We start from the raw sequence: 20,050 nt of genomic DNA on the forward strand, positions 1-20,050 counted from the left end.
CCACGTTAAAACCTTATAATCTGAAAAATTACATTTGTCCAATTAGGGCTGAATGGAAGAAATAGCAACAAACTCCCAAGTTTAATTGCTTCCTTCAACATTGCACTTTCAAGCTTTTGTTAATAATGAATTAAAATCTATTTAATTATAGAATTTGTACTCTTAATTTTTTTTTCTTATCATGGTTTATGAACAAGCAATGACAATTTGAATTTGTTTTGAACATTGCAAAATTTGATTCCCAAAGTTCATTTCACTCAATCATTAGAATTCTATTAGTCCAACTGGAAATAATTTGCCCCTGATGATGATGGTCTGGAACAACAATCTGCATTACATAAAATGTTGAATTTTTTAGTGTTTTTTTTTTATTTTTGGACAAATTTACCCCTCATGTTGGGAGGCAGTGAGTATTAAAGATAGTGTTGGATCTTGCTACATCGGCTATGCAACTCGTGAATCTACATGGAAGAAATAGTAACTTACATCATTTCATTCTGTTATGCCCCAACCACCTGCCATACACACACAAACTTGCTATCTGCTATTAGGTGGAAGGTAAAAGCAAAAAAAATGAAATAAGGGATAAAGGGGTTGCATAGATATGAAAATAGTTGTAATAAGTTAAGCATAAATAATTTGCAAACATGTAAATGGAAAAAGATTTTGAAGGGGCCACAATATTAAAAAAAGCCCATGATTAATTCAAAATTTCTAAGCAGAAACGTTAAAAATAGCATTGATATCGCTTTAAATTAGATTAAACATCTAATGTTATTTGTACGACATAAGCCAATAGAGCATGAATTTGAGTCGTATTGACATGAGAAGAGTTAAAGTCGCTACCTTTTTGCAGTTACCATCTAGTGTTTTAATGGATTTTAGTATTAGGATCCCTCAACAAATGATTATGTTTGTTTGATCTTGAATGGGGGTTGCGTTTGAATAACTTGGTACACGTGAAAATATCGATTTCCATGATTACATTATTAAGCATTCAAATCTGTAACACTTAAAAGAAGCAAATAGAAGAAACAGAAATAGCAAAAATATTCATATTGGTTTTTCTCAGATAACACTCTGGCAAAGTCCCATCCAAAAGTGCTCACAGCTATACTTATTACTGAAATACCTACAATATATACATACAAAAGGGGATTGTAAAAGAAAAGACTTTTCCACCTTAAAGTCACTCATACAGTCCTGTTTTGCTTACTCCACTTCAAACAATTCCTACAGTGGGACAAAAAACAAATCATATTTCTATAATATGTTTCTAAAAGAAGATAAAACAAAAATTAGGATATACATAAACATAGTTACACACACAAATAAACACACCTGCACACAAAAATACACATACATACATACTTGCACACATAGATACACATCAACCTACGAAAATCAAAACAAAACTCCAAATTAAAGCAACTAAATTAAAATATCATTAGTAAAACATGGATGTGATTAATAGAGAAGAAGAAGTAACATAGGCAGATTTCTAGTCCTTCCCTTCATAGGCATCCTAGACCACCATGATCTGCTCTCTCCACTTATCTACTGATCGAAAATCAAACAACACAAATCAATAATTTTTCTGATTAAAGAATCTATACGTGTCAATTTTTACTATTTTTTCTCTATGGAGTTGGAGATGTGCTGGAGATTTGATGTATCTGAAGAAAATCTGATGAATTCTCCGGGGGTGGTGAATGGTTCAGTGGGTGGCGGTGACGGTGAAAGTAACAACGACAGTAATTAGGGTGGGGCTAGGGTTTTCAGTAAGAATTCTAGATAGTTAAACAAAGGGACCGATGATGGAGAAGTGAGAAGTGGTAGTGGGGATTTTGAGAACATAGTGCTTCTATGGTGGCGGTGAAGGAGAAGATGGTCATTGAAGGTGTCATGGTGAAAGCTGCAAATGGTAGTGGCAGTCGAAGCAACAACAGCGACGAACAAAGCAGAAGGTGGGCTTCTAGGGCTTCGATCTGACCTTGAATCGAAACAATCTGCAAGTCGAAGGAATATAAGGAGACGGGGCCGAGATAATTGGGATTTAAGTTTGAATCTAACTAAAACTCCTTAAATTATGGTATGAATATGTCAAGTATGATTGAATACTCTTAATCCTTATCTGGACGTAGTCACTAAACCATGGCGATTATTATTTTGACTTTTTCAAATATTGACCAAACTAATATCCATGAGGTGGCAATGCATAAAATCATTATACATGAAGCAATAAGGCTTGTACCTCTTAATTTTCAGTCTTTGACCAAATATGTATATTAAGGTATAATATATATATATATATATATATATATATATATATATATATATATATATATATATATATATATATATATATATATATATATATATATATATATATATATATATATATATATATATATATATATATATATATATCGTTTGCTTTTGTTTCGTTAAGTCATGCTTGAGTTACTGTTTTACCCTTCATCAAAATATTTTGTGCTCATTTATTTTTATTTAAGTGAAGGGGTGTTTGGCTTAGCTCTTGAGAGGCCAAAAGTCTTTTTAAAAAAAGATCAAAGATAAAAGATGTTTGACAAAAGACTTTTAAAAGCTAATTTTGGATTTTGGATAGAAGTAAAATAAACTTTTTGGAAAAGTAAGAAGAACCTGACTTTTTGCAACCTTTCAAAAAAAAAACTTTTGGTCTCTAAAAAGCTAAGCAAAATACCCCTGAATGTCATGTTATTGACCTTGTAGAACTAGAACCCACCTCCCTCTCCCCTTATTTGCTTTCCTCGGGCAAACTTATCCCCTCCTCCCAATTAACATATATAGTCATTTTCACATTCTTCCAACCACTTGACAATTAACGATTCATCTCTCAAATCCCAATTACAACCTTGAAACAAATAACGAAACCACCCCAAAGTAGAAAAAACAAAAAAAAAATAAGGGAGGTTCCATACCATTTAAACACAGGTCCACTCGTTCAAGAATAAAGGAGGTTCTATATTAATTCGCAATGTCGGTGGATGTTTCTTCCAACGGTTACAACCACTCGTTCAAGAATAATATTTTTCACCTTCTATTTTTTTGAACATATTTTGATTGATGATATTTTTCCTCCCTATATTTTTTATAATTTCATTTTGACCACTTATTTTAAAATATTTTGTAACATGTTATTTTCACCATCAGCTTTTTAAAATATCATTTTAACCCCCTTCAATTTTAAACTTTGTAAAATATCATGTTCATCCTTCCATTTTGTAATATTTTATGTTTATCATTGCAGTATACATAATATGATTTTTTTTAATAACTTTCATTCATTAACTTTTATAAAAATAATTATGTGCTTATTTTTATAAGTTCGAGGTGATCAACATTACGACATAAATTTAGAACTTTCATTCGCTAATTTTTCTTTTTTAAAAAAAACCTACATGTTTTATTTTTATATACGTATCGGTATAAATTCAAGTTTGTCTGCGTTTTGACGTTAAGAAAATTATTTTCTGTGTTTATTTTTATGTATGTTTATTACGTATCATTCGGGTCATATATAATACATTTTTGATTATTTGAACTTTCGTTCATTAAGTTAAAAAAAATATTTTACTTATTTTTATGTACGTGTCAGTATAAATTCCAGTTTCTTTTATGTTTTTGTGATCATTTTTTTGTATACTTTCTACTTATGAATTTTGTCACATATAAGATGTTTTCATTCGACGATATATATTGGAGTTGTATACTTATCTACCGACAAATGCAATGATACCTAATTTGTATTAATACAATCGTCAAATCTCAACATATTAGCATCGTCGCAACGAGTGGTGGGCAAAATCCTAGTTGTATTGAAATATTAAGTTTTTCAAACCAAAAACTTCATTAACACATAATCCATTTACTATGTAACCAAAAACCTATATTGACCTAAAATATTCATTAGCATAATCAATTTAATCAAAAATCTAAAATAACATATAGTTGATTTAACCAACATGCTAAAAGAAAAAAAAACTTCGAGATTAAAAGCCAATTTGTTTGATCAAAACTAAAAGCATACAATCGTAAGCCTTAAACTATTAACAAAATTTAGGGATTGAAATTGACATTAGTAAGTATTAGCGTTGATTTAGAATATATTGTTTGTTGTGTTATTCCTACCAACCAATGAAATTGAAATATTCAAGATGAAACCGTTAACTTTGGATTTTGAGCAACGGAGTAAGAAATCCTTTAAGATTTTACAACCAAATAATATATTGTATATTCATGTTTCCTATTGATGAAGACGATGAACAAACATCGTTGTACATATTGTCAGAATAAAACATCACTGAGTCTGGAAAAGTATAAGAGGGAAAGAAATATGAAGGGTTCAAGATTATGATAACAGATAATAACAGGGTGACGTGGGTTTTTTGTTTTGTTTTTATGTTTAAAATAATATTTATGCCAATAATTGGTAAAATCAATGAATAATAAAAATATAAAATTGGAGGGCAAAATGATCATTTTACCCGGCCTAATAGATTAAAGTCGTTTGGATGTTGATTTTAGGGACCAAACCTACAAAGAACCATGCCAAAACGATTGTTTTTAGTTATAAACTTTTTTTGGACAATTTAGTTTAGATATTTAGATTTTTGGATTTATTTGTAACAAAACCGAATTATTATTATGAATTTTTGATTGGTTTTGGTTTATAAAATAAGAACCGAATAGTCTAAAAATATCAAATAACTATTTATTATTTATTTATTTATAATATATATCTTTAATCATTTATAAATTTACTAAATTATTTTTTTATAGATTAGAAAGTTTCATCAAACATAATAAATTAGTATGTATTTCTTATCAAAAGTTTTTTTGTCTACAAAATACTAAACTACAATATATTTTTCTTTAGGGGTGTTCAAAATATCCGAAAACCGGAAAAACAAACCTAAAAACCGTACCGATTTTCAGGTTAACCAAACCAGTGAATTTTCCTGTTTGGTTAACCGAATCGGTAAAATCTTCAGCTTTTTAGTTTGGTTGCGGTTCATGCTTTATGCTACATACAGTTAACCGAAAAACCGAAATTTTATTTTCTCTTTTTTTAAAATATTGTTTATGTTTACTCGTTTAAGTTAATATCAAATTATTACTTAGAAAATTTTAGTTACAATTAATAATTGTCATATTATTTACATTTTCCATTTTAAACTAAGAATTGTCATCGTTAACATTTGTTATAAATATACATATGTTGATCAAGGTTGTAAAACTATTTTAAAACTCAATATATCCTAAGAAAGATTAGTATTTGAAAATTTAAAATTTTTAAAATTTTAAATTTTGAAATATTTGGTATAACATTTGAATATTTGAATATTTAAAAATTTAAAATTTTGAAATTTGAAAATTTTGGTGTAATATTTGAAATTTTGAATTTCTTAAAATCTTCCTGCCAAAGACCGTCGAGGACCACCTAGCTTGAGTTTGACCGATATTGATCAATTTCCGCCAAACAACCTAATCGTAATCAATTGCAGACCGCCTAGCGCTTAGACGGCCGCCTAGACCGATATTTACAACACTGATGTTGATAGATTAAAATTGTCATTTGCATTTCATCACCATTTCACATAAATGACTAAATATTTGACTATATTTTATCTGTTAATTAAAAAAATACGTTTTTGTACTAGTCAATATTATTTTCGATATTCCATAAATATTTGATAATTTATCTTAATTTCATTATTAATAGAAGTAACAATATAATTAAACAAATTATATGGATTATTCATTGTCATTCATTCCTTTTTAGGAAATTTGTTATGGTATTCAATAATCTTAACATATTTTTATTAATTAGTAATGGTTAATTAGTTTACCGGATAACCAAACTGAAAAAACAGTTAACCTAGTTTTTCGGTTTAGGTTTAGGTCCAAGAAATGAACGAATAGATAGTCTTAGTTAACCTTCCGAAATATGTTTTCGGTTAGATTAACCATCTATGAACACCCCTATTTTTCTTAGTAGTTGTTTATAAATTTAATTCACAATTAAACATTTTTTTAGTTTCTTTTTCATAGTTGGCTAATATTCACGGTACATATTTTTTAAAATTTATTTCCTCTTGAAAACCAAGTTAAAAAACCGATTCAATCGAATTATAATTTAATTGGATTAGATTGGATTTGAATTTAATTTGAATTATTTGAATCTATGTTTTGAAATGTACTTGATAATCCATCCAAACCAAAACTCTTGATAACATTGATTGTACATGCATATGTAAAACCAATTATATTAATATTTTTCTAAAAGTAAATATATCTCGATCACCAAAACGTTATAAGACAATTAAATTGTTTTTTTTTTTTTACTATTTCCAAGAACATAAATGATCATATTCAAGAATAATCAAAACCCAAAATAATGTGATATGATGTTCTAAAAATGTTGAAGAATGATGCAACAGACGGTTTATGAATCAAATAAGCAACGGAAGCAAAAACATCAATTTTTAATTTTTTAATCCACAAAACCATGAATCCAATTAGAACAAGCTTAGATCAACAATATTACAAACAAATCTCTAAGGAAAAGCAATTGAGACTGACCATTGCCTACTTTTGGGTTGTCGTCTTCAAAAATATCACAAAGCAAAGCTCTCCCCGGTTAATGAGATAAAATATGCTTCTTTTAGATTGATTAGTTGTAGAGAGAAATTAGATAGTAATTTTACTCGACTTAATTAATGGCATAATCTCATTATGGAGCGTTCTTGATTTCTACTCCTAGTTTATCGCTAGATATTGTAATATAAAAATTGTCTTTTCTTTCCTAAAAAGAAGAAAGAAAAGGATCCAATCGTTTGAGATAAGTAAAAAACTATTGAAAACTCTTTTAGGGGTTTCCAATGCACCATTGATGTTATTTAAGTTTCAGCTCCCTTTATATTGGACTTATATCACATTTCAAGAAATCTTTTATCAACTGTTTGTTATGCTTCTTTATGTAAACTCTGGACCCATTTTGTTGTTTGCTTGCTAAAGCTTTCATAAAGTGGGAAGCTTTCTCATTGGTTGTTGACCATTTGTGGTGCCATTTGTGGCTCATTTCATCTCATGTCTCATTTCAACTTCATACAGGTAATCATGTAAGGAACTTATATCTTTTTATAATTTATGTATTTTTATACTAATTTATACATAATCAATCAAATAATATATATATATTTCTTTTTAACGGAGAATCTAAAGTCTAAACTACTTAATTACTCATAATTTTACTTATATTTCATATATGAGGCTTTGAACAATCGACTTCAAAGATTAAAGAAAACACTTGATGTTGTTTGGCTAAAAACCTTTTAATCAATCAAATAATATTTTTATCCGACCTCAACCTTAAAATGGTTTGACAATCAAAATAAAAAGTATTTTACCCCTAAAATTAAATAAAAGTACATACATTTGTAAGGATTAAGGAAGATAAACATCATTTCATACTTACATAAAAACTAGTTTCTTGGTTTTCTTTTTTCTTAGTGGGCCCAGTTGGTGAACTGCTTGACCTACAAATGCATTTAGGGGTCTCTGAAATCTGCATCATATAATTCCAACCCCCATCACATGCACACAAACAACTTTTGTGTACCAAACTCGAAAAAAGATAGGCAAACTATTGGGGTATGTGGTCCCTTCAGAAGGACCAAAAATAGCTTCTTTAGTTTTGTTTGTTTAAATCAATGTGACTTTAAATTCGTATTCCATAGTTGTATTTGGTAAATAATTAGAATATGGTTCGGTGACTTAATTGTGATTTTGTGACATGAAATAATTAGAATATGAAAAAGTGCATAATATAATGTTTGAATCATTTTTGTTATTGGAGATGTGTAATCAAATAATTATTCATCCAATATTGATAAATTCTTATAGTTTAATAAATCAATACATTTTTTTAGAACAGTCAACACATATATTACTTCTAAATCTATATATTTTTTTGTCTGGTAAGACTTAAACCTTCGACCTTTGGTTGTGTGCCACCTAGTCAACTCATGATTCTTTAATAGATGAAATAACACTGATTTTTAACATTTTTCTTCTCAATCTCTCGTTATTTTGGACTGTTGAAAACTACGTTGAAAACGTCTTCACCAATTTGTTCACTTTTGTGTTAACTTTATAGGTTGTTGTACAACCCGTTGAACTTTATAACCATGGGCGTGTTTGGAACCGGACCAGAACCAGAATAAACGAAAACTACGGAAACTGGAAATAAGGTATTACAATATAACTATAATATAAAATCGGACCAGTATAAAAAGGATCAAATTCTGAGTATGAGACCGATTTGGTTTGTGTAACGCCCGCAGACCCGGGCTAGTCAATTTTGAGATAAGAGGGGTCAAAAACGACTTTTCGAGAAAAGATTATTTAAAATAAATAATCTTAAAAAAGTTGTAGAATATGTCTCAAGGGTTCCGTACATATAAAGAGCGCCGAAATCCGAGTTATAACGAAGAAGTTATGACCCGTCGAAGTTTCGCGACGGAACCGGCATGGCACTGGAAGACGTAAATAGTGAATTTACGATAGAGCGACTTTTAGCCTTAGTAATCTAAATGAAAGTCGTAGAATATGTTAAACTGAGAGCATCCATAAAAAGAAAGCCCAAATCTGACTTTGTATGAGGAAGTTATGATTTTTCGAAGTTTCAGCTTAGCGGTGTACGGCCCGAAACTCGAATTTTAGTTCGAGCGGTTTTTGGCCTAAGCGACCTAAATGAGAGTTGAAGATCTCATTAATAGGAACTCAACGGTAAAAAGACAGACGAAAACGGAGTCCGTATGAAGGAGCTATGAATTCTTCGCGGTCATTTAATAGTCTAATCTCCCTGTACTATTAAATTTAAGATTGATCGAGAATTAGCCGACGGAGTCTAAATTAAAGTTGTAGATCTTGTTTTTACCTAAGCTTGGAAAAAAAGAACGTCGAAAACGGAGTTCGTATGCGAAAGTTATGAATTTTTGAAAATCGGTTGATTTCCACCCTGTGTGCGATGCCACGTGTCAGCACCAGGCTGTGCCTGGCTGTAGCCAGCTTTTCTCACGACGTGAGCACCTTAAAACTCATGACGTGAGTGACCCTCCAGCCTCCTATAAATAAGAGGTAAAGCCCTCTTCATTCCTCACACCTCCCCTCACTTCCCCCTCTCTCTAGAACTTCTCTATAGCCCTGAAACCCCCTAAAAGCCTAGGGAACCTCCCTAGCACGAGGTGGAAGCCCCGAAGTGCCCGACGGCTCCGAGAAGAAGAGCCTTTCGGCTCGGGAACGTTGCTCCAGCAGCGTCCGGTTTTGAGAAAAACCCGTTGTAAGTGAGCTACGCCTACGCTATTTTTAATATAGCTTTTAGTTAATTATAGTAATGTTAGTAGGAACTTATAATAAATACTTGGGCTATTATTATGGGTTATATAACTATTGTTTAATGCTTATATAATAGTAATAATAGTTAGACTATTAATTAGTCCCGGTGAATATTAAACTAAACCCTAGTGGTAATGATACTAGGTTTTGTCGAGGCAAATTGTTTTAAGAGTAACAAAGCGTTGTCTGAATTCAGAATCACCACCTTTTCAAGTGAGTGCATGGTCCCTTTCATATTACACATAGATATGAACTATTTAATATAAATTACGTGTTATGCGTGCATATTGTCTGAATATTTGCTGTCTATGCTGGATGAAATATTTTTATATACGTTTTAAATGATTTAAACTGTATATGTATTTTATATCTACAAAATGTGTTGGGTAAAACATGGGTAGATGTAATAGTTGTTGTGTGACCAAATAAAATAATGAGAGGCCTTGATATAGATTTTATTGATGATCCAGTCATCTAGCGAAGTATAGATGACGACCACGGACTATTCTAAACAATCCAGTGGAACGCTAGCAGCCTCGCAACCTGTAAGTGTTTATTTGAGTTGTGTGTTTATTTGAATTGTGTGCTCACCAGCAATACTCCATCCCCCACATGATTGCCTTATTTGACATGAATTGTTGAGGAACCCCTCTAAGCATGTGTTGTCACCCCGATGAAAGTCCTCAGACTAGGTCCCTTGTGTTAGATGTTTTAGGGACGTAAAGTGAGGATAACGAGAATGGGTAATCGGGTTTGTTTGGTTAGATAAAGTTAATAAACTTATTTATTGTGGGTTTAAAACCCTATGTGTGACATCCCCATTTTCACGGCCAGAAAAGACCGATTTTGTTTATGCTTTATAAAAATCAGAGTATCTCTTTTAATAAAAACGTTATGGAATTTGTTCCCAGTAAAACATGATAAATACGATATCAAAGCATTTACGAGGAAAAGTATTTTTATTCATTTTAAAACATTTGGGATGTCATCGTCAATACAGAAACATGAGCATAAACAGAACTTACATTCATTATCGCTAGTGATTTACATCTCCTTAATCTCTCAGTGTAATGTGACATCATAACAACACCTGTGATATAAATAAACTGAGTGGTTCAGGTTGGGAAACCTGGTGAGTACATAGGGTTTTCAACCCACAATAATATAATTATTATGTTTAAACAAATAAGCAATCAACCCAATTACCCATCCCCATTAACTTCTTTATTCTTAAGGATCTACCCTAAGAATTAGTTATTTCTCGTTCACTCATTCCTAAGGATCATCCTAAGGAATCGTCACAAAGTCCATCGTTGCCATCGTTTACACAACGGGCACTAAGTCTGCATAGTCGCCAGGGTTTAGGCATCAAGTCTGGATGATCACCAAGGTTTAGGTATCAAGTCTACATGATCACGGGGTTTAGGCATCAAGTCTGCATGATCACCAAGGTTTAGGCATCAAGTCTGCATGATCACCAGGGTTTAGGCATCAATTCTGCATGATCACCTAGGTTTAGAGTACACCGGGTGAACACATCGTTCACAACACCTACAGGTTGCGAGCCTGCTAGTGTTCCACTGGACTATCTAGAATAGTCCGTGGTTGTCATCCATACTCTAATGAATGACGAGGCCATTTTCCCATCATCCACCTCTCACCCTCACCTCATGGTCTATAACACATCTCAACTCATCATCCAACTCATATTCCATCTATTACATCTACCCATGTTTTACCCCAACATTATCGTAGATATAAAATACATATACAATTCAAATCATTTAAAACATGTATAAAATCGTTCATCCAGCATAGACAACAAGTATTCAGATAATATGCACACATAGCACGTAATTTATATAAAATACTTCATATCTATGTGTAAGATGAAAGCAACTATGCACTCACTTGATTAGGTGGTGATTCCGGACTCAGTCAACACTTCGTTATCTCAAAACAATTTTCCTCGACAAAACCTAGTATCAATACCACTAGGGTTTAGTTTTTAACGTTAACCGCGACTTATTAATAGTCTAGCTATTATTACTATTATATAAGCGTTAAATAACACTCAATATAACTCATAATAATAGCCCAAATAATTATTTTAAGGTCCTAATAATGTTACTATAATTAAATAAAAGTTATATTAAATATAGTATAGGCGTAGCTCACTTACAGCGGGTTTTTATTAAAAACCGGGCTTCGTTGGAGCATCGTTTCCGAGCCGAAAGCTTTTCTTCTCGGAGCCGTCGGGCGCTCCGGGGCTTTCTTCTCGTGCTAGGTAGGTTCCCTAGACTTGGGAGGGGTTTACGGAGGTTAGAGAGATGTTAGAGAGAGAAAGAAAGGCTTATGGTGTGAAGAAATTATGAAGAGCTCGTCTCTTATTTATAGGAATTTTATAGTAAAGTAGCCTATAAGCTTCGTCCGTATCTTTCGCGTACGAGCTCTGTTTTCTACGTTCTTTATATCCACGCATTGGTATTTATGAGTACTACAACTTTCATTTAGACCCCGTCGGCTAATTCTTCTTCTATCTCAGATTTACAAAAACTGTATCGTATTTATCGCGCACGAAGAGTAGCGACTAAGCTTCATCCATATCTTTCGCATATGAGCTCCGTATCCGACGTTATTTATATCCGCATGTTTTCTACGTTCTTTATATCCACGCATTGGTATTTATGAGTACTACAACTTTCATTTAGACCCCGTCGGCTAATTCTTCTTTTATCTCAGATTTACAAAAACTGTATCATATTTATCGCGCACGAAGAGTAGCGACTAAGCTTCATCCATATTTTTCGCATATGAGCTCCATTTCCGACATTATTTATATCCGCATGTTGGTATTTACAAGTACTACAACTTTCATTTAGACCCCGTTGGCTAATTTTCATTCTATCTCGGATTTACAAAACTGTATCGAATTCGCCGCGCTCAAAAAGTAGAGACTAAGCTTCGTCCATAACTTTCGCATACGAGCTCCGTTTTTTACGTTATTTATATCCACGCGTAGGTAAAAATAAAATCTACAACTTTCCTTTTTACTCCATCGGCTAATTCTCGACTGATCTTAATTTTAACAGTAGGAGGAGATTATACTGTTATATGTCCGCGTAAAATTCATAACTTCTACATACGGACTCTGTTTTCATCTATCTTTTTACCCTTGAGTTCCTATTAATGAGATATTCAATTCTCATTTAGGTCGCGTAGGCCAAAAACCGCTCGATCTAAAATTCGAGTTTCGGGTTGTGCACTGCTAAGCCAAATCTTAGAAAATTCATAACTTCCTCATACGAAGTCAAATTTGGGCGTTCTTTTTTTGAATGTTGTTGGTTTAATGTATACTATTTTTTTATATTTATAACACTAAAAGGTCCTCCATCGTAAATTCACTATTTACGTCTCTCGGTGTCGTGTCGGTTTTGCCGTAAAACTTCGACGGACCATAACTTCTTCGTTATAACTCGGATTTCGGAGTTCTTTATATGTACAGAACCCTTGAGACGTATTCTACAACTTGGTTAAGATTATTTATTCATAATACTCTTTTGTCGAAAAGTCATTTTCGACCCCTATTATCTCTAAATTGACTAGCCCGGATCTACGGGCATTACATTTATCTCCCTTTTAGGATGATTACGTCCCGGAATCATCAACGAAATAGGGCAGTATAATGACTCCAAACATTATCTCTTCATCCTAGGTAATAATCTTAACTTCCTTGTTTCTTCGAATGAGTATCTAACTCTTGGACTCCTTGACTGTAGGCGGTGCTCGATCTTGCACTTGCTCCCTATCTCACGTTAGACTCCAGATTATGACCTTCAAGTCACAATCTCGATCCTCACTGGTTACGAACTTAAGATAAGTTCTTTCATTACTACAATGGAACGATGTGTCATATTCTAATGACCTATTATCGTATGTTGCAACTCTTAGACTCAGGTCTCTTAGAGTCTTCCAGAACATATTATACCTTCCTTCATGTTCTAATGTGATATAATCACATCTTAAGAGGTAGCATTTCTAGCTACAACCAACTATCACGATACCTCTAATGATCGCTTTGATTATCTTTTATTTCAATCTTTCGGCTTAAGTCAGATGTTACATCGAACTTGGTTCTCTGAACCACGTATCATACTCATCGTATTCAGACTCAATTTGATATGACCACTAGGGTCAGAATAACAACAATCTTCTTAGTCATTACCGAAACGATGGTAATGACATGCTTGAATAAAACGGACTCACTTATTGGCTTCTTGGTAACCTTGTGACTTTCCCTGATCCAAGCGTGAGTCCTGTGCTTCCGGTAGTATATGCATCTACTACCTTTCACACCTACTCATACTCGTCCCAAGTACTGTCTCGCAGTCCCCACGTCCTAAAATCACAAAACAATTTAACACATACGAGTGTGTCCAAATAATCATAAAAATTTCCCTAGACTCTACTAGGACTTCTTCCATGCGTATCTTCAATCATCAATTCTGCTTCAACTCGGTTGGTGATGGAAATTCCAGATGATAGGAAAACTTTAGGAATTACACCAATCGTTCTATCATCCCGCCAATCAAATGTGTACATTCAGATGTACCGTACTTCTCTAGACGTACTGATATTTTATCAGACGTATTCTAAAGGAAAGATACCTCTCTTGTGATATCTTCCGATAGGTATCATTTACTATCGTAAGCCATCTCATTTCCTCTATTTTGTCAGTCTATCATGGTTCGCATCACTTCCTGAACTTCTGCCATTGTGATAGGTTCGGGTGCAGGCGCAACGACCGATGCATGACCCATCACATTCTTAGGCTTAGGTTGTCATCTTCCTTGGATATTTCCTAGTCTGTCTTCACCATGACGTTTTGTACACCCAAGCAGACTTTCAGTGTACCGAGGCGAGAATTTTAAGATAGGAAAGATTTTATTTACGATAGACGTATAGATCTCCTTGTCACACCGAAAAGTTATATGCCAGTTCTAATACCGTAATCAAACGTTTAGAAATCTGAACACATAAAATTTCCAGATCCGGTTGGCAACAGACCATAGATCCGAACAAATAATAACATATAATGCATCTTTATAGCTATAACATAAAACATTTAGCACATAAAACATTTTAGGCATCTTTCCTAAAATAAACTAGTGCTTGTGTCTAAAATATAGTAGACACTCATTTCACAATCATCACTTAGCATTCTAAGTTTAAGTCTAGAAATTTCCTACAAATTCCTAGTTCGCTTAAACTAATGCTCTGATACCAACTATGACATCCCCATTTTCACGGCCATAAAAGACCGATTTTGCTCTAGGACTCGGCGAGTTGGAGGCCCAACTCGTCGAGTAGACTCGATTTTGACTGGGAGGTTTAGTGACCTACTTGACGAGTTGGGGGAACGACTCGACGAGTAGAAGCTGTCAGGATGAAACCCTAATATTTAGGGTTTGCACCCTATTTAAACAACTTATCTCGTCCCAAACCAGCCTCTATCATCCCTCTCGCTTCCAGAAGACCCTAACTCGAAACCCTAGCCATTTATTGAGTGTTCTTGAGCTTTGTGGTGCCATTTTTGTGTGTTTGAAGTTTGAGGAAGAGAAGGAATCTTGAGAGATCAAGAGGACGAAAGAAGATCGAGAGGTTTGGGCACATTTCCAGCTTATTTGAGGTATAAAGCTGAAATCTTGACCATCTAACTCTTAGATCTCTAGTTAGGGCTCATTTCTACCCCTTTCCTAAGCTTTGTAAGACCATATTCGGGATTGGGTGTGTATCATGGAGTTACACTTCGGATCTGGAACCATTGAGGGTTCTCATGGCATAAAGCCAACTTTATGGCCATGGGAAGCCCATGCATCTTATAAACCTCTTTTCTTGGCTTTTTGAGCCAAATACCCCATGCATGGACACCAAGTTTGTGACTTTACGTATAATATGGACCCTAGGAGGTCAGATCTATGGTTTAGATGCTTTGAGAACCACTGAAATCGACTGTATAGTTTTGGACAATGAGGGACTCAACGAGTTGTTCATGGGACTCGGCAAGTCGGGTTGTATTTCCCATCAAATCCTTCTATTGATGGACCAAATGCTTAGATAGAAAAACACTCGATTTTTTATGCTCATTAGGGACCTGGAAATCATGGAACTTAGTGAGTGTATGAACGGACTCGGCGAGTTCAAGGCAATGTCCCAGCCCCATGAAGACGGACTCGACGAGTTCAAGGAGAACTCGTCGATTCATATACTAAACACCTTCATAAAGACGAAGATGAACTCGACGAGTTCAAGGATGAACTCGACGAGTCAGTTGAAGAAGGTCCCGATGTTTTGTTAAAGGTGAACTCGTCGTGCTCTTGCAAGGCTCGACGAGTGGGGACGGGGTTTTAACATTTTGTGGACATGGGGACTTGACGAGTTGGTGAACCAACTCGGCGAGTCTAGTCAACCAGATGTTGACTTTGACCAAAGTTAACTTTGACCAGGGTTTTGACCTTGACTTTGACTTGGAATTGAGTGGACCTTGTAAGGGTTATGGGTATGAAATGGTAATATATAAAGGATGTTGTGTATGGATTGAGGAGTCGAGAAGAGTCGGTTTTCATACCGAGTATAGTGCAAACACTACACGGCATCGAGGCGAGTTACCTTCCAGTAGACATGGGTCTAAGGCACCAAGGCCGACCCACTAGTAAGAGTTATAGTTGAGATGGTTTTCTTTGTGATAATTGTCTAGGTTTTCTACTACCTTATGTGTCTTGTGTGCTAGTATGATATGTTATATGTGATAGTGGTAGTAGGAGGGGAATAGTCCCCTGATTCGGTCATTAGGACCGCAGGGTAGGTCGGACACCCCAAATATGTTTGACAACATGATTATGATATGTTATTATGTGATAGTGGTAGGGATGAAACAGTCCCCGTGGCCAATTTAGATAGACCGGAGGGTAGGCAGGCACCCCAAAATGGCCTGACACGGGTAGGTCAGCACTCCAGAATGGCTAGACCTGGGTAGGTCAGCACCCCATAATGGCTTGACATGGGTAGGCCGGGCACCCCAAAATTGCCCAGCAGTATGTATGATTGTATGGTATGTGGTATGATGGGGGAACTCACTAAGCTTAGTGCTTACAGTTTTCAGTTTTGGTTTTACGTACCTCTTCGTCGAAGGGGAAGGATTCGGCAGGGTAGCAACGCATGGCACACACATGATTTCGCGTTTGAGATTTCTAGGATTATACTATGACATTATTACTAATTAACGATATGGTTTTTGAGACATGTAACTATGGTTTATGAATTATTATGATATCAGTAATGTTTTCCTCAAACAAGTTTTATAAGCAATATAATTAAACAAAAAATTTTGGTCTCGATTTTTTGGGATGTTACACACAAGCTCAAAAATCACTCTCAATGGCAAACTAGGGTTTTAGGGACTTTAATAGAAGTGAAGGTTGATAAGGATGAGGGTCCAAAGTTCATAAGTGTGCTTAAATAGGTCTCACACCCTAAAATTAGGGTTCTGGCTTTTGGCTACATACGCCCCGCATACATGGCTCAGATTCCCGATTCAGCATGCCCATGTACGCTAAGCGTACATAGACGTATGCCCAACATACGGGGGACCTCTTTCGCAATTATGTTTTTATTTCAAGTACTAAAAAGGAATCTATCTGGATTCGAGTGTTACATGTGCACTATTTAAACACCTTTATAGCCCTATTAACCTTTCTGTCATCAACCTCTATCCCTATTTCGACCCCTTTGCAAACCCTAATCCATTTGAGAGCATTTATGAGCTTTAAGTGTGCATTTTGGTGTTATTGAAGGAGGAATAAGGAAGAGTAAACCATTATAGAATAGTAGATCACTTTGGATCCGATTTTCGCATCTTCATTTGACACCCTTTAAAGGTAAAAAGCTTTGAACTTGGTGAAGTTATGCTTAAATCTTGTTTAGCTATAGATTTGTGTTCTTTTTGGTCCCATAAGCTTGGTGTTATGATTATGTGTTACTCTAATTCTTATAAGTTGTCCTTTCAGATGTTTTAGAGTGTTTAGAAGCATAAACATGTAATCTTGGGCCTTAGTTTCCTTCCATACATGAACTAGGATGTCTTAATGAATTAAGAAGTTAGGGTTTTTGGTATTGAGCACTTAATAGCCATGCAAGACCATAAAGTTGGAAACTTTATGGTTAAGGACATCATTTATGGACTAGATCTGGATTCTGGACGAAAGAGCTTAATGGAATAAGTACTTATTAGAAAAGGTGGCTTGCAGACGCGTACGTTGGGCGTACCAAATGGTATGTTGCGCGTATGCAGTCAATAACCCGCAAATTGGTCAAGGTGCTTGTACGCCCCGCGTACGAGCTGAGTACGCCCAACGTACTTAGCTGAGTTGACTCATATGACTCTTTGACTTTTTGACTTTGACCAAGTTTAACCTAGGGTTATTTTGGGTATTATAATTATAAGTTAAGTTTCATTATGTTCCAAAGAATAGGTGACCGGTAGAGCTGATATTCAGAGCAGTGTCCTATCCAACAATCTTTTTAGACTAAGTGATGAATTTTTCCTCACTGTACTTGTGGGTTAAAGACACCATTGTTAACCCACTAGATTATGTATCTCGTAATATAGGATGTTGCTATGTTGAAGTAAACTGTTAGATTCGTGTCCTGGTATATAGTATGTTGCTATGCTCTAGTGATCTGTAGATCTGCATATTTGTTTGATGACTGGTTATATGATTACCTGTTGATGGATATCTGTTATTTGTGATGCATATGTCGACATGGTGTGGTCGGGTTGAGAATGTACTACTTTGTGATGTCAGTCAACAAACCGGGGTATTCCAACCGAAAGGTTGTGTGCGGGGGCATTCCAATCGAAAGGTTGTGGGTCATATGTAATCCAACAAGAAGGTTGTGGAACGAATATGTATTAGGCAATCCAAGTGAAAGGATGTGGGTTGGGACATTCCAAGCGAAAAGGTTGTGGGCCAGGGGTAATCCAACCAGGAGGTTGTGGACCCAATATGTGTTTGGTTATATGTTTGTGTGGTGGTACCTTAGGGGAACTCACTAAGATTTAGCTTACAATTTTAGTTTATTATTTTAGGTACTTCAGATGATTGTGGTAAGACGAAGGCATGATCATGCATATACTTCAGATTTTATGTTATTGTATTTTGGGATACCTTGATTTATGAATTTACTTTGAATGAATGTTTTTGTAAACAATTATTGTCTTGGGGTTGTTTTGGAAAAATTAAAAATTTACTCTGATTTGTAGGATGTTACAAGTTGGGATCACAACCTTGGTTTGAGATAATTGGAAGAACATTCGTGTGAATCCAGACTCTAACTAAAAAGGTTTTCAATTTTTTTTTCAAATGTAACCAAGGAATGATGAGATGTGTACGATCAGTCGGAGCAAGAAGTTATACCCCAAGTTACCACACTGTTATTTCTTATGATATGATAGTTGTAACACCCCAATCTTCAAGTAATTTTAACTCATACCTTGGGTTGTAATTATGTCATTTTTAGTCCTTGGATTGGAAAGGAGTGGCCATGGGAAGCCCTAGTGGAAAAATGGTAATTTTTGGAGCAGGGGTTGTACGTTGGGCGTACATGTGAGTACGTTAAGCGTACTAGAGTGCGCCTAGTATGTTGGGTGTATGTATATGTACGCAGGGAGTACTAGTGTCCGGGTGAAACCCTAACTTTTAGGGTTTGTGGAGTATTTAGGCATCATTATGGTCTCCCCCTCCCCCCCCCCACCATCTTTTCAGCCTCCAAGTTCTGGGATCATTTTTGGAAAACCCTAACTCCTCTAGTGTGTATGTGTGTGTATGAGTTAAGAGTGTGTTTCTTGTATGGTTGAAGGAGAAGTTAGTGCATCAAAGGAGTCAAGGAAGGAAGCAAGCTAGTAGATCTGGAATTATCATCTTCTTTAGGAGCTTTAGGAGGTATAAAGCTTCTACCTTTATGATTGGATTGTTAAGATCTTGTTTTGGTAGCTTTTTTTGGGTTTTGAGAATTCTAACAACCTTAAGGTGCACATACAAGCTTAGAAGCTTTGGAACTATGTTTTCTCTATTATACATGCAAAATGATTTCCAAAGCCTTAACATATCCAACATGAAATCCTAGGTACATGAATAACAAAAATTCTAGATAGAATTACATATCTTTTCTTTGTAGTGAGTAGCTTGGAGTTTATGAGCCTAACACCAACAGTGTGGATGCCTCAAGTGGTGTCACAAATCACCCAAAACAACTTGGAAATACTTGAGAGAATATGATGCTCATAAAATCGGCCCACTCTTGTTCTCACACACACTAGTGCCAATTCTAGAACCAAGGATCTCTTTATATACTATGGAGGTTTAGGGTTACACCCTAATACCCATGACTCTTCATTTACCTAGGATCCATGGGTTAAAAGCTCCATGGACTATCCATGGACTTCCATATACTCTTAGCCCATCCTAAATAAATCTTTGCCCATTCCATATATATGTAAGAGTCCATATTTAATTAGCTTCCTTTGATCATTAAATTAATTCCAAAA

The 20,050-nt window shown here is 34.8% G+C and overlaps 1 long non-coding RNA gene across 1 annotated transcript; it reads right to left on the reverse strand.

Annotated features, from left to right (window-relative positions):
• Window positions 1–1,041: 1,041 nt before the first annotated feature.
• LOC111901137 (uncharacterized) lies at window positions 1,042–2,141 on the reverse strand. The gene is made up of 2 exons (XR_002853411.3): window positions 1,342–2,141; window positions 1,042–1,233 (listed from the first exon to the last, which is right to left on the reverse strand). It is a non-coding gene; the product is annotated as an uncharacterized LOC111901137 (long non-coding RNA).
• Between the last annotated feature and the right edge of the window lie 17,909 nt (window positions 2,142–20,050).

Source organism: Lactuca sativa, chromosome 6 (assembly GCF_002870075.4).
Source record: "Lactuca sativa cultivar Salinas chromosome 6, Lsat_Salinas_v11, whole genome shotgun sequence".
NCBI lineage: Eukaryota > Viridiplantae > Streptophyta > Magnoliopsida > Asterales > Asteraceae > Lactuca > Lactuca sativa.